Source organism: Aquarana catesbeiana, linkage group LG01 (genome assembly GCF_042186555.1).
Source record: "Aquarana catesbeiana isolate 2022-GZ linkage group LG01, ASM4218655v1, whole genome shotgun sequence".
Lineage (NCBI taxonomy): Eukaryota > Metazoa > Chordata > Amphibia > Anura > Ranidae > Aquarana > Aquarana catesbeiana.
In genome coordinates, this window is record NC_133324.1 from 238,095,458 (window position 1) to 238,110,767 (window position 15,310).

The 15,310-nt window shown below is 41.3% G+C and overlaps 1 protein-coding gene across 2 annotated transcripts in view; it reads left to right on the top strand.

Annotated features, from left to right (window-relative positions):
• The window catches only part of SH2B3 (SH2B adaptor protein 3), a 230,490-nt gene that overhangs the window by 61,590 nt on the left and 153,590 nt on the right, over nt 1-15,310 (top strand). For both annotated transcript variants that reach the window (XM_073626157.1, XM_073626148.1), the window contains exon 2: nt 12,430-12,471. The gene's annotated coding sequence lies outside the window, so the exon portion shown is untranslated. The remainder of the gene's footprint in view (nt 1-12,429; nt 12,472-15,310) is intronic.

Genomic DNA, 15,310 nt, shown 5'->3' on the forward strand with positions numbered 1-15,310 from the left:
TGATACACAGAGATGAAACAAATTATCCTACATAAGTTGTACCTGTTTATCTGCAGTCTTCTCCTTTCTACAGCCTTTCAAAGTCCAGAATTTATAAAGCATGTCTGAGCTGTGAAAAAAACAGGGGGCAGAGAGCTGAAATTACACTCTGCAGAGCTCAGTGAGAAGAGCTCTGATTGCTAACAGGAACAGAGCTGAGGCTGTCAATCAGCTGGAGGTCCCTGTCACCTTTTTGCTGTTGGTGTCAGGAGAACTTGTCGGAAGTGACTCATATGGATAGCAGAGGAACGAAGCAACAGACAGAAATTACACTTAGTGCTCTTAACCCCCCTGGCGGTATTCCCGAGTCTGGCTCGGGGTGGATTTTCAATACCAAAAGTGGTATCCCCGAGCCAGACTCGGGATTGCATCTCAGGATCCAGGAAGAGTTTACTTACCTTGTCCCCTGGATCCTGCGATGTCTCCCTGCTGTGATCTGCAAGCCTCCATGTCTCGCTCGATTCACAGTGCTGAGCTCCGTTCCCTGTGAGCGTTGCGATGCACGGGGACGGAGTTCGGCGGCAAATTCAAACAGTAAAACACACAGTACAGATACAGTAGACTGTAATCTTACAGATTACATTACTGTATCAAATAATTTCACATCCCCTTTCTCCCTAGTGGTCTGTCCAGTGTCCTGCATGCAGTTTTATATTATAAATACTGTTCTTTCTGCCTGGAAACTGATTGTCCATAGCAACCAAAACCGTCCCTTTACATCAAAAGCGGTTTCAGACCAGCTAGAAAACAGCGAAAATAAATTAGAATCACTTGCAGAATGGAGCGATAGTGATTTGTGGGGAAATCCGTCACCAAACACTAAAAGTAACGAAAGCGACAATTCTGCAACTGAGCAAATTTCAGTGTTTTTGATTTGATTACATTATTGAATAATTTTTATTATTATTATTATATTATTATTTGTTATAATTATTTATTGTATTATAATTTTTTATTTCGTTTTTCAAACTTTATCATATCCGGGATGTCAACTAGACTCTTGTTTGGACAGATTTAAGTGAATTATTCCTAAGAATTACAGGCCAAATTTCTGTGCAAAATAATGGTACCGCTTTCAGCACCTAAAATCTGAAATAATCATACCGCCAGGGAGGTTAATTGAGATAAGTACAGAGTATAGAGGGATATGCTTTGTTCATATTTAATGTCTGAAGTTTACAACCTCTTTAAATTAAAAATTATAAAACAAAATGTTACATTGCTAAATATATACTGATGTACAATGCCTACTACCTAGAAGTCCTTTAACCAAAACCATCCACTGTATGTAATTCATAAATTAAAACTTATATGGCTAGTTACTTTGTGTACATACTCAAACTTCTACATTTTGGCCATATTATTTTTGTTTGACCTATCCTAGGGAGGCACATTAGACACATAGCAGAACAGTGTATTTTCAAAACCCTTCAAATTCAGTCTGTTTGCAATGTTTGTATGGAAGATACATTGACTGTTATCAAGCAACTAACGCCCACGCTAACATATTCTGCCTGGTTGATGCAATATTGATGAAATAGGACCTCATGCAAGCGTTGCTGTGTACTGTATATTCAACTGCCTTTAATATAGCAGAATTTCCCTATACAGTGGAACCTTGGTTAATGAATAACGCAGTTAACGAGCATTTTGAAAGACAAGCAACTTTTTAAAAAAAATTCTGACTTAGTCTGCAAGTGTTGTCTTGCAAAACAAGCAGAATTCAAGCTAACGTGGTGTGCAGTACTGCATTTGGCTAGAGGTGCGGGGCGCCGGTGACACTCGGAACGGTTCAGAGCTGTTCGGAAATACTCGGAATCACTCGGAAATACTCTGTTCCCGATTGTTTCCGAGGGTTTCCGAGTTCAGCCGAGCTGTCCCTGAGTATTTCCGAGGCTCTCCGGTGCCCCCCCCCCTCTGTCCACATGCGGTATTGCATGCAATAGAAGTCAATGCAGAACTAATTATCTTCGTTTCCATTGACTTCTATGGGGAAACTCTTTGATATGCGAGTGCTTTGGATTACAAGCATTCTCCTGGAACGGATTATGCTCGTAATCCAATGTTCCACTGTAAATACTCAAATTTTTATATAGCCTTTTTACGTGTTTGATGATTATATGTCACTGTTTTTGATCATTTGAATATTAAACAGCAGCAAATATATTTTAGATTGTTATTGACCTGCACTCTACGTGATCTCTACTAGGTATTACATTCTATAAAAACTGTTCTTAGAGAATTATTTTTTCACAGGTCATTAAAACTGAATTCCAGGTAGGCAAATTTTTGGTTCATTGGTTCAACTTGGACCAGTGTAAGTATGAATATTCCATACTAGACCTGTCCCTATGGAAGCAGAGAATAACTGTAGTAGCTGCCAGTACTACAATGATCTTTGCTGTCTGCTGATCCCATGCTGACTGCAACTGCCCTGCTGCATAGTAACCACAGGGGGTTTGCTCGCTCGACATGAGTGCCATACACCTTTTTCTCAATGAATACAAGGCATTCTAGGACCGGACAAGGTAAACTACCCTCCTCTCCAACTTGTCCAATCAGAGAACGCTTTGCGCATTTAAGGAGAGGCAACATGTTCTCTGAATGGTGCCGTTCCAAGTGACCCCTAGTTTCAGAATGGTAGGTTGAGTCAGTGTTATTGAGTACAGCAAAGGAGCTCCTTGGCTGTACCCATCAACACTGGCCTAACCCCCGTTTCTTAAACTGAATCAAGAAGTAAATCACAGTAAAGATCTAATTGGTATCTGCTTATATGAGTCCATTTAAGCACAGTCAGAATTCCCAAGCCCTGAGAAAGGCGAGTCTGTTTGGCTCCTAAAACGCGTTTCCTTTTTTCCTGCTATGAACTCATTTTATCATTAAAAACGTTCTACTCTTAGATATTTGCTTGGAGATCCCATTGGACTGTATGTTCGTATGCTCTGGGTTTCCCCCCCTGTTGTAAGGGATGTCCCTATTTTGAAGAGTGCTGCGGAGCTGGAGCCGATGTGCCCAGTAATAATTTCAGTGACCCATTGAAAACCAGTATCCAGCACCCCATGTTTGCTTGTGTCTGGTACTTACTTTGACTGTTCTAATGAAGACTTTAATGGAACTTAAATAGTTATAAATAGTTTTAATATAAATAGTTGTAAATTACCCCATAACCATTACCTGCAGAAAGCCATACTTCTGCTTTCTTAACAGATTTATGCTACGGTTCCGGTGTTAAAGGGCAGCTTTTTTTAAGATATACAAATGATACTCGAGATCCATTTTTTATTAAAATGTTCAGTGCATTTCTACTTTAAAACCATCGTTATTTTATATAGTTTGTATTTGTCTTTATATACATTGTAATTCTATACATACATTTGAGTATACTTATTTCCTCATTACATGTGCAGGCTTTGCTTCCTGCTTACTACCGTTGCACAATATTTGCCTTGCTGAGTCTTTTTTCACTGCAAGTCCAAGAAACAGGATTATGGATATGTCTGATTGAAAAGAGTAGACTCTGCAGTCTTTGATAACATGACGTCTCCACAGTGCTCCTGGTATCATAGAGGATGCTTAGGATTTAGGTCACATGAGGGAACTGAGGAGTAGTATTTTTTATCTTATGGTATAATAAAGGTACTGTTTTACTCAAAATTATAATGCAGTTTGGTAATGTTGACCTGTGCTTTGTCGATTTGATATGAACTGGTCCACTTTAAATATTTTTTGCATATAACTGAACAGATTTAAAATGGTTCCATTACATTATTTAACGTTGAAAAAATGCTGTAAAGTTTGTAGCAATTTGTCTATTTGTGAAACCAAGTCATTGAGGCTGGGTTCACAATGATGCGATGTTAGACATCGCATGTGATTCGCACCGCACTGCTTACAGATTGTATGGCTGAATTCACATCGCATTCGCACCAAAATGGTCCAGGACCCTTTTTTTGGTCTGCACTGGAATCGGATCGCATGGGTGTTCACGCCCATGCAATCCGATTCCTACACCTTTTGAGAGTTCGCATTACCATATGCAAACCAATCTAGGGGTGTCATTAACTTTCTATTGACACCTGCAGTAGTTTGCATAGGGCAGTGTGAACTGCCTGCGAGTTCTATGCGGTGCGGGAACCGGCACTGGAATTGAGCTGGTTCCTGCATTGTGCTAGTGTGAACTAGCTATTAAGGACGACTCATACTACCCCAAGAGCTATACAAAACCAGAACAGTTTTAACCTCCCTGGCGGTATTCCCGAGTCTGGCTCGGGTTGGATTTTTTATACCAAAAGCGGTATCCCTGAGCCAGACTCGGCTTGCATCGCAGGATCCAGGAAGAGCATACTTACCTTGTCCCCTGGATCCTGCGATGTCTCCCCGCTGTGATCGGCGAGCCGCTGTGTCTCGCTCGATTCACAGTGCCGAGCTCCGTTCCCTGCGAGCGTTGCGACGCACGGGGACGGAGTTCGGCGGTAAATTCAAAAGTGAAACACACAGTATAGATACAGCATACTGTAATCTTACAGATTACAGTACTGTATCAAATAATTACACATCCCCTTTGTCCCTAGTGGTCTGTCCAGTGTCCTGCATGCAGTTTTATATATATAAAACTGTTCTTTCTGCCAGGAAACTGGAGATTGTCCATAGCAACCAAAACTGTCTCTTTACATCAAAAGTGGTTTTAGAGCAGCTAGAAAAAAGCGATAATAAATTAGAATCACCTGCAGAATTGAGCGATAGTGATTTGTGGGGAGATCCGTCATCAAACACTAAAAGTAACGAAAGCTAAAATTCTGCAACTGAGCAAATTTCAGTGTTTTTGATTTGATTACATTATTATATAATTTTTATTATTATTATATTATTATTTGTTATAATTATTTATAGTTATTTATTATATTATAATTTTTTATTTCGTTTTTCAAACTTTATCATACCCGGGATGTCTACTAGACTCTTGTTTGGACAGATTTAAGTGAACTATTCCTAAGAATTATAGGCCTACAATATAAAACGCCAAATTTCTGTGCAAAATAATTGTACCGCTTTCAGCACCTAAAATCAGAAATAATCATACCGCCAGGGAGGTTAAAGAACAAAGATGTTGCCTAAATGTGCAGACTGCAGTACAGTTTTGGAGAATATATATAAACGTACTTGGGTTGAAAGCCAGGATGGCTGCTTATATCTTTAGATGTGAATATTTAGCCAAATCTTTTTGCCCATTAACCTCCCTGGCGGTATGATTCTTTCGGATTTTAGGTGCTGAAAGCGGTACAATTATTTTGCATGGAAATTTGGCGTTTTATATTGTAGGTCTGTAAATCTTAACAATAGCGCACTTAAATCTGTCCAAACCAGAGTCTAGTAGATATCCCGGGTATGATAAAGTTTGAAACACAAAAAGATAAATTATAATATAATAAATAAAAATAATAATTTAAAAAAATAAAAATAAATAGTAATAAAATAAATTTCCCCACGATTCACTATCGCTTAATTCTGCAAGTGTTCTAATTTACTATCGCTGTTTTCTAGCTGGTCTAAAGCCACTTTTGACGTAAAGGGACACTTTTTGGTTGCTATGGACAATCTCCACTTTCCAGGCAGAAAGAACAGTGTATATCATGTAAAACTGCATGCAGGGCATAGGACAAAGCACTGGGGACAAAAGGGATGTGAAATAATTTCATACAGTACTGTAATCTGTAAGATTACAGTACTGTATGTGTTATGATTTTTACACTTTTTTGAATTTGCCGCCAGGCTCCGCCCCCGTGCGTCGCGACGCTCGCAGGGAACGGAGCCTGGCACAGAGAGGCTTCGGAGGAGGACACAGCCCGCGGACACTGCGGGGGACATCGCAGGATCCCGGGGACAAGGTAAGTAAGGAGGCACCAGGATCCTGCAATGTAATCCCGAGTGTGGCTCGGGGTTACCGCTAATGGTGCTGAATTTTAACCCCGAGCCACACTCGGGAAAACCGCCAGGGAGGCTACAAGATCCAGAAGTTTGACATAAATGTCAGCTAGCCAGATACTCCATTACTTTATTCAGGTACTTGGCGCCTTGTCACCCCCAGCATCCAGCTAGGTATAGCATGTCTGCACTGTGCTCTGTCAGGCTGCAAGTCCAAGCTTCATCGTCGGATGTTGCTACTAAATATTATAGCAGGTTGTGAATCATGGGGCATATTGTTACCGGAGACTAAAATGGAACTTTTATCTCAGTCTACTGTCTAAAGAAGAAAATCGCTGACATGCGCACTAGAGCAGCATTCTCAATCTTTAAGGCAGATGTCGCATGGCAAAGTCTTTTATAAACCTTAATGAAAACATTTTATGAATTACCATACTTTCTGCTTCAGCTCTGATAAAATTGCTGCATTTAGTAACACATAAAAAAAAAAAACATTAAATGTATTATCTGTACATAAATTAGAACGCTGGCTGGAGGCTAGCCTGCATTTGTAGGAGGAGTTTGGGGGTAAATATCCCTCCTCCTCTGGCTATTCCCTGTCGACTCGTCTTCATGGTTCCCACCCACCCGTTTCCCCCAAATCTTCATATTTACATATACGCTTCATACACTTTTTATATTCATACATTCAGGGAACGCCTGACCAGCTAGGCCAAGGCACACCTCAGGTCTTGATAGTTAGGGTTATCAAGATTTTAGATTCTAGATTTAAGGTATGATTTGTGATTTTCAAAACATTTATATAGGTTTCTTACTACTACCACATGCAATTTCAGAGTGTGGTATGAATACATAATTGTAAGGTTCTCAGTTTACAAAGTAGACTTAAAAGGGAACGTCACCCTAAAAGGGAGGTTCCGCTTTATGCGTTTCTCTTCCACTTTTGGCAATGGTGCTGGTTCCTGGTTTTGACAGGTATTTGCTCCCACTTCCTGTCAGATCGCCACAGCGATTCCACTGTAAGTTCCCCGCCCCCTTTACACAATTATTTGGGACATGTCATAGGCCCCAGAAGGCTGCAGGACCATGGACAAAGTGTTGCTCAGCTTACGCATGGGCAGTGGGAAGCTAGCTGTGAAGCCACAAGGCTTCACAGGAGGGCAAATACAGGTGTTTGTAAATATAGATTTTAACCTTAATTTTATGTAATGTGGGACCATCACTAATGTGGATGGTTAACATAATAGTCCTCATCATCAGTCCTATATAAAAGTAAAAATGTGTTCCTTGAAACAGACCAGTGATCTGGAGTGTTCCCTGAAAGAGACCAGTCATTTGGAGTGTTCCCTAAATCAGACCAGTGATCTGGAGTGTTCCCTGAAATAGACCAGTGATCTGGAGTGTTCCCTGGAATGAACTAGTGAGCTGGAGTGTTCCCTGAAATAGACCAATGATCTGGAGTGTTCCCTGAAATAGACCAGTGATCTGGAGTGTTCCCTGTAATAGACCAGTGATCTGGAGTGTTCCCTGAAATGGACCAGTGATCTGGAGTGTTCCCTGCAATAGACCTGTGATCTGGAGTGTTCTCTTAAATATACCAGTGATCTGGAGTGTTCCCTGAAATAGACCAGTGATCTGGAGTGTTTCCTGAATCAGACCAGTGATCTGGAGTGTTCCCTGAAATAGACCAGTGATCTGGAGTGTTCCCTGAAATAGGCCAGTGATCTGGAGTGTTCCCTGAAATAGACCAGTGATCTGGAGTGTTCCCTGAAATAGACCAGTGATCTGGAGTGTTCCCTGAAATAGTCCAGTGATCTGGAGTGTTCCCTGAAATAGACCAGTGATCTGGAGTGTTCCCTGAAATAGACCAGTGATCTGGAGTGATCCCTGAATAGACAAGTGATCTGGAGTGTTCCCTGAAATAGACCAGTGATCTGGAGTGTTCCCTGAATAGACAAGTGATCTGGAGTGTTCCCTGAAATAGACCAGTGATCTGGAGTGTTCCCTGAATAGACAAGTGATCTGGAGTGTTCCCTGAAATAGATCAGTGATCTGGAGTGTTCCCTGAAATAGACCAGTGATCTGGAGTGTTCCCTGAAATAGACCAGTGATCTGGAGTGTTCCCTGAAATAGACCAGTGAACTGAAGCGTTCCCTGAAATAGACCAGTGATCTGGAGTGTTCCCTGAAATAGACCAGTGATCTGAAGTGTTCCCTGAAATAGACCAGTGATCTGGAGTGTTCCCTGAAATAGATCAGTGATCTGGAGTGTTCCCTGAAATAGACCAGTGATCTGGAGTGTTCCCTGAAATAGACCAGTGATCTGGAGTGTTCCCTGAAATAGACCAGTGATCTGGAGTGTTCCCTGAAATAGTCCAGTGATCTGGAGTGTTTCCTGAAATAGACCAGTGATCTGGAGTGTTTCCTGAAATAGACCAGTGATCTGGAGTGTTCCCTGAAATAGACCAGTGATCTGGGTGTTCCCTGAAATAGACCAGTGATCTGGAGTGATCCCTGAAATAGACCAGTGATCTGGAGTGTTCCCTGAAATAGACCAGTGATCTGGGTGTTCCCTGAAATAGACCAGTGATCTGGAGTGTTCCCTGAAATAGACCAGTGATCTGGAGTGTTCCCTGACATAGACCAGTGTTCTGGAGTGTTCCCTGAATAGACCAGTGATCTGGAGTGTTCCCTGAAATAGATCAGTGATCTGGAGTGTTCCCTGAAATAGACCAGTGATCTGGAGTGTTCCCTGAAATAGTCCAGTGATCTGGAGTGTTCCCTGAAATAGTCCAGTGATCTGGAGTGTTCCCTGAAATAGACCAGTGATCTGGAGTGTTCCCTGAAATAGATCAGTGATCTGGAGTGTTCCCTGAAATAGACCAGTGATCTGGAGTGTTCCCTGAAATAGACCAGTGAACTGGAGCGTTCCCTGAAATAGACCAGTGATCTGGAGCGTTCCCTGAAATAGACCAGTGATCTGGAGCGTTCCCTGAAATAGACCAGTGATCTGGAGTGTTCCCTGAAATGGACCAGTGATCTGGAGTGTTCCCTGAAATAGACCAGTGATCTGGAGTGTTCCCTGAAATAGACCAGTGATCTGGAGTGTTCCCTGAAATAGACCAGTGATCTGGAGTGTTCCCTGAAATAGACCAGTGATCTGGAGTGTTACCTGAAATAGACCAGTGATCTGGAGTGTTCCCTGAAATAGACCAGTGATCTGGAGTGTTCCCTGAAATAGACCAGTGATCTGGAGTGTTCCCTGAAATAGACCAGTGATCTGGAGTGTTCCCTGAAATAGACCAGTGATCTGGAGTGTTCCCTGAAATAGACCAGTGATCTGGAGCGTTCCCTGAAATAGACCAGTGATCTGGAGCGTTCCCTGAAATAGACCAGTGATCCGGGGTGTTCCCTGAAATAGACCAGTGATCTGGGGTGTTCCCTGAAATAGACCAGTGATCTGGAGTGTTCCCTGAAATAGACCAGTGATCTGGAGTGTTCCCTGAAATAGACCAGTGATCTGGAGTGTTCCCTGAATAGACCAGTGATCTGGAGTGTTCCCTGAAATAGACCAGTGATCTGGAGTGTTCCCTGAAATGGACCAGTGATCTGGAGTGTTCCCTGAAATAGACCAGTGATCTTGAGTGTTCCCTGAAATAGACCAGTGATCTGGAGTGTTCCCTGAAATAGACCAGTGATCTGGAGTGTTCCCTGAAATAGACCAGTGATCTGGGGTGGCAAGTCGTTAAAAATGCTATAAATATGGCAAACGTTGCAGTAACTTTGGAAAATCCATAAGTTGGTAAATATTTGCAAAGATTTCTTGTTTGGAAAAATGCATGGTTAGATCTGAATGGTGAATGTGTTTTGCAAATGTGAAAAATGAAAATGATGGCAAGAAATTAGGGAGTAATCTGTTTTGAAATTGAATCCTATGTTTGATACCTAGAACTCCTAGCAAGCATTACAGTAGCTAAGAGTTCAAGTGGATATCCGTAATTTGTATGTAAAAAGTAACACAAGTTACTGGTTGTCTACATAACTTATCGTCTTTCTTCAATACTGTGAGTCACTAACCAGGAACAAGTATGCAAATCAGGAAAGTCAGACCATTGATTCAAACTATTAAAGGAAGAGGGTCAATGAGACTGTCAGTTATCTGGAATTTTCAGAGGGAAAGGAGTTGGTAGTATCCATGTTCTATAATGAGAGGTTTTCTTTCAATGTTAAATTGTGCAAAATATAGCACTCATACATTCTTATATATTGAGACCACCAAGCCTCATTGATCGGTGTTTCTGAAATAAAATTGATCTGCACTGCCCCAGAGGATTTGTCTAATAATTCTCATTCTTCACATTTCTTTAACTGTCTTTTCCACCATAGATTTGAATCTCACTGATAGTCATAGTCATTTGAATCTGTATGATATACCCTTAATAGGCTTTTCAGACTTCAACAAATGACGTGTTGTGGTAATAGTGTCTGTGAAAGATGACTTTCAGAGTGAATGTGGTGTACAACCAAAAGAACAAATAAGTTAAAAAATATGAAAGATTGGCTTTTGGAATTACATGGCAGATAGAGCATACCTTTTAAAAAAGTATAGAGATAGATGCGGGATTGCTATCGTGTATAGATCAAAATCACAAAGTTATTGTACAGTTTGACTGTTTAAATACCCTTTTCTATAGTTTTATGTTTTTATGTTTCCTTCTAGTTCGGCCTACTTTTACCTTATGTAGATTATATGAGCTGAAAGGTATAGTTGCGAAACAGTGAAATTAGACCAACTTTTGTTAGCATTTCTCTGCAGTAGTAATCTTTTTTAAAGTGGTAGTAAAGTCTTGTTGAAAAAGGAAAAAATGGGCCCCTGTGCAAGTTAAGGCTATGATGTACTAGTATGCACTGCACACTAGCACATTATGACAGACATACCTACGACTGGGGCCCTCCTGCACTGGGCTGTCATGGCTCTCCGTTGCTTCCATCTTCACCCGCTCTTCCTTCCGGGTTTCATATCTTTGACCACTGTGACCTCACTGCCGTGCATGCACACTGGAGTCACATTGCCACGGCACACAGAGCGGACAGAAAATGTGGTCTGAGCTGTGCATGTTTGGCTCAGATCACATTATTGTTGACAGGCAGGGGGGACATTTATGTCTCTTCTGTTATAAAAACCCTGCCTGTCAGTGGTTTTTGTAATTCTTGACTTTACTACCACTTTAAAGCCCAACTCTGAAAAAACAAATAGGGGTGTAGGGGTGTAAATTATAAGGGTTAAACGCTTATTAATGCTGGCCATACATGGATCGAAGTTTGCGCTGATTCAGTAGGGCCTGGATGAATTTCAATTCATGTGTGCCTACTGCAGTTGAGCATAAGTTAATCTACCAATCGACTTTTGTTCAACTGCCCTGTCAGATAAAAGTCACTCAATCAGCAGCTGCAGCCAATGTCTGCACTGCTGATCTGTATATTCTGACAACAGGGAAGTCTCCCCACTGAGTGGATGGAGAAATCTGTTTAGTTTTTTCATTCAGCCAGTGAGCTGAAAAAAAACTGAACAGTGTATGGCAAGCTTTAGTCTTGGGGGTGTCAGAAGAGGTTATATTAATAAACTTTTCCTCGCTCCAGCAGGCTCCATTTGACCAGTCTGCTGCAGCCTAGTCTGTAAGCTTCTCTTGGCTGGGGTTATACCACTACTTCCTCCATGTACAGTACAGGTATAAAAGCCCTGCACTGTACGTAATAGCGCCAAGGCTCTGCCTACACTGAAGCTTTTTAGAGGGAGGGAGAGCACCGGAGCCAGCTGGAGTCAGGTAAGTAATACATCCTCTTCCGCAACCCCTAGACTTAATGAGCATTTAACCCTTGCACCTGGGGGGGGCTACAGCAAGTTTACTTTTTTGTGTGACTTTGGGCTTTAAGGTGAAGGGGCAAAACCGAATTGTGGATTTTGTTCTTTTGGTTGGCTTACTGTGGGTCATAGACTTTACTCTAGCTGTCACTGAACAGGTCAAATCCACGTGAGCAAAACCAGTTCTGGAGGAGTTTCTTTCAGAAGAAACTTTTTTTTCTATGTTTGCAGTACTAGATGGGATCCAAAGGAGCAGTCTCGGATTAGGACTGAATTAAAAAACAAGCCCACAGAATCCTTGACTTGGATGCACCACATAATATTAGTACTTGAAAGGTCATGGTCATTTTTTTCAGTTTGGCATAAGGCCCAAGTATCCACCCACACCATACATGGTTCATTAAAACATCAATCTATGCTTTGTATACAGCAGTATGAAAAAAGTCAAGGCTTCAGACATCTCAGGAAAATATAGACGCAAACACCTATGTAATGATTCTCGTTATTAGAAAATACAATATTCTTTAGTCTGTGGTTTGTTTCTTCTGTACCTGTATGTTTGTCCACACTGCATATTGATGCTCTTTTTTGTATTGTATTTTGCAGGTTGGAAAACTATGATAACATTGCACAGTGGAGCGATAGCATGTATGTACATCATACTTTATTAGTGTATTTAAAGTAAATTAACAGATCTGTTTATATCTATGACTATATATTTTTAACACATTTTTTCTGGTGTTGGGAGAACTGCTTATATGCAAATTAACCAGTTTCCTCAACCAGACACCCAGAACAATTTGTTGCCCATGCTTGACCTGCGTTACGTTGTTGACAGTGGGTTGGTGTCTAGCCTCACCACTGAGAGCTATGATACATGAGGAGGGGGCGTGCCCACACAAAGTTCCTAAATTTATTACTTTGTTCTCTTGTCTATGACTGTCAGGTACATAAGGATCCCTTTTGTCAAACATTCACTGGTTGTGAATCATCTACTGTCATTTAAAACATATGCTCCAGGAAGATTGTCCTGCAGTGAAAGTATGCTTTATACATATGCCCTTAAGCCCTCATTCACACTAATGTAGTTTGACATCGGATGTCATGCTTATGCATATATTTTAATGGGCCGCCTTAGGTAAAGAAGCTCATGCATCTTTTTGATCTTTGAGCTATTGTTAACAGCGCTTTTTTGCGCGTTTGTCAGCAGGTTCATGCGTGCATATAACATTGCTTGGTGCATTTGGGGTGCCAAAACAATTAATGGCTCCTCTTGCGTGACATGTTTGTCGAACATTCCTGATGCGGTGCTACAAAGAGATGAAACAAATCCTCTTACATAAGAAATCCTCTTACATTTTACCTGTTTATCTGCAGTTCCCTCTCTCTCTACAGTCTTCTAAAACACACAGATCAAAGACCTTTTCTCAGCTCCAGATGGCAGGGAGTGGGGATCTGACTTAAAACGCTGCACATCATAAGAGTACAGAGCTGAGTGTAATCTGAGATCTGAATGGATGGAATGGACACCCCCTCTAAACATAGGGAAGCATGCACAGCTCAGGTTGCCAATCACTTTCTGTCTGCAGGGGGCCCCGGGATTGCTCTGTGTCAATTTTGTGAGCATTCATTAGTGTGAATGCGGTCTAAGTGTGTTATGTTTTTGCAAGTCTAGATATAAACAGGCCTTATTGGATTATTGGAAGTAAAAACAAAACAAATACTAATCACATATAGGATTAGCAGGCTGGCAAAATTAGGATTTAATTTGGAGCCTGGCATTGCTGACCTAACAAATTGTATTGTTCCTGCCGACATTCTACACTCTTTGCTTACTTTGCCTGTGTGTAGGTGGCTGTGGAGTACTTACTATTGGAGCTAATGCAGTCATCCTATTCAAGAAGGTGAAGGTTGTATGGGCAAAGTAAGACAACCAGTGGGATAGTTTTAAAGTGGTTGTAAACCCTTACATATACCTAGTGAAGTGACTAGCCTAGATGAAACAAATCCTCCTACATAAGTTGTACCTGTTTGTTTATCTGCTGCCCTCTCTCCTCCACAGCCTTCTTAAACACACAGATCAAAAGCTTTTTCTCAGCTCCAGAAGGCAGGAGTTGGGGATATGACATCACACACTGCACATCATAGAGTACAGAGTGTAATCTGCGATCTAAATGGAGGGAATGGACACACCCTCCTCTAAACAGTCTCATAGGGGAAACATGCACAGCTCAGGCTGTCAATTACCTTTGTTTCCAGGGGGGTGGAGCTGTCTTCCAGCATTGCTTGGTGTCGAATTTACTGTAAGAAGTGACTAATGTAGATAGCATAAAAGGAGAGATCAGAAAGGAACCACATAGAGGGGTATGTTTTGTTCCTTTTTCATTTCAGTGGTTTACAACCACTTTGAGGCAGAAGTATGGACAGAGTTTTTTGGCCATACTTCTTCTATGGATCACAGGAGTGCCATTTGTTCTGCACTCCTGTGACCCGTTTTCAGCCAACAGCAGGCTAAAACTCATCCAGTAAGCAATGAACATTTAAGCATATAACCACCACTCTCCATAGCCGATCCTAGTATGGATGTATATATGTGAGAGCCTCAGTCATTGCCTATGATTAAGCCCTGGTGGGTGGGGCAAAATATGTCAGGGAGCATTGACTGAGGCTTTCACAGGTATACAGCCATACTAGGATCGACTATAGCGAGCGGTGTTTTCAAGCTAAAATTTTAAGATCCCCACACATTTAATTTCCCTGAATTATGTGACAAGAATTCATTATGCCCTGTGAGTAAGCACTGCTGTGTCACGCATTTTGCAGAGCCTGCCTTCTAAACTACAAAGGTGCTAAGACGAGGAGTTTAAGGAGGCGGTGTCAGTTTAGGAATCACTGCTTGTAGGCAGCAAGGTACCATGGGATGTAGTCCTTAGAAATGGAAAGTAAACTGCAGAGGAGAAGCTGCAAAGCATGCAGGGAATCCTGGAAGCTGTGGAACGAGATGGTCAGCAGACAGACAGAACCCACAACATGAAAGTAGATATTTCTAGTAAGCTTATATTGGATTGTTAAATATAACTTTTGGTTGTATGGTTATGAAAACGCTGATGTTATAAAAGGAAAGTGTACATTAAGGGAAAAAAGTATTTGATCCCCTGCTGATTTTGTAAGTTTGCCCACTAACAAGGAAATTATCAGTCTATAATTTTAATAGTAGATTTATTTAACAGTGAGAGACAGAATAAAAACAAAAAAATCCAGAAAAACGCATTTCAAAAAAGTTATAAATTGATTTGCATTTTAATAAGTGAAATAAGTATTTTCCCCTTCGCAAAACATGACTTGGTCCTTGGTAGCAAAACCCTTGCTGGCAATCACAGAGGTTTCTTGTAGTTGACCACCAGGTTTGCACACATCTCAGGAGGGATTTTGTCCCACTCCTCTTTACAGATGCTCTCCAAGCCATTAAGTTTTCAAGGCTGACGTT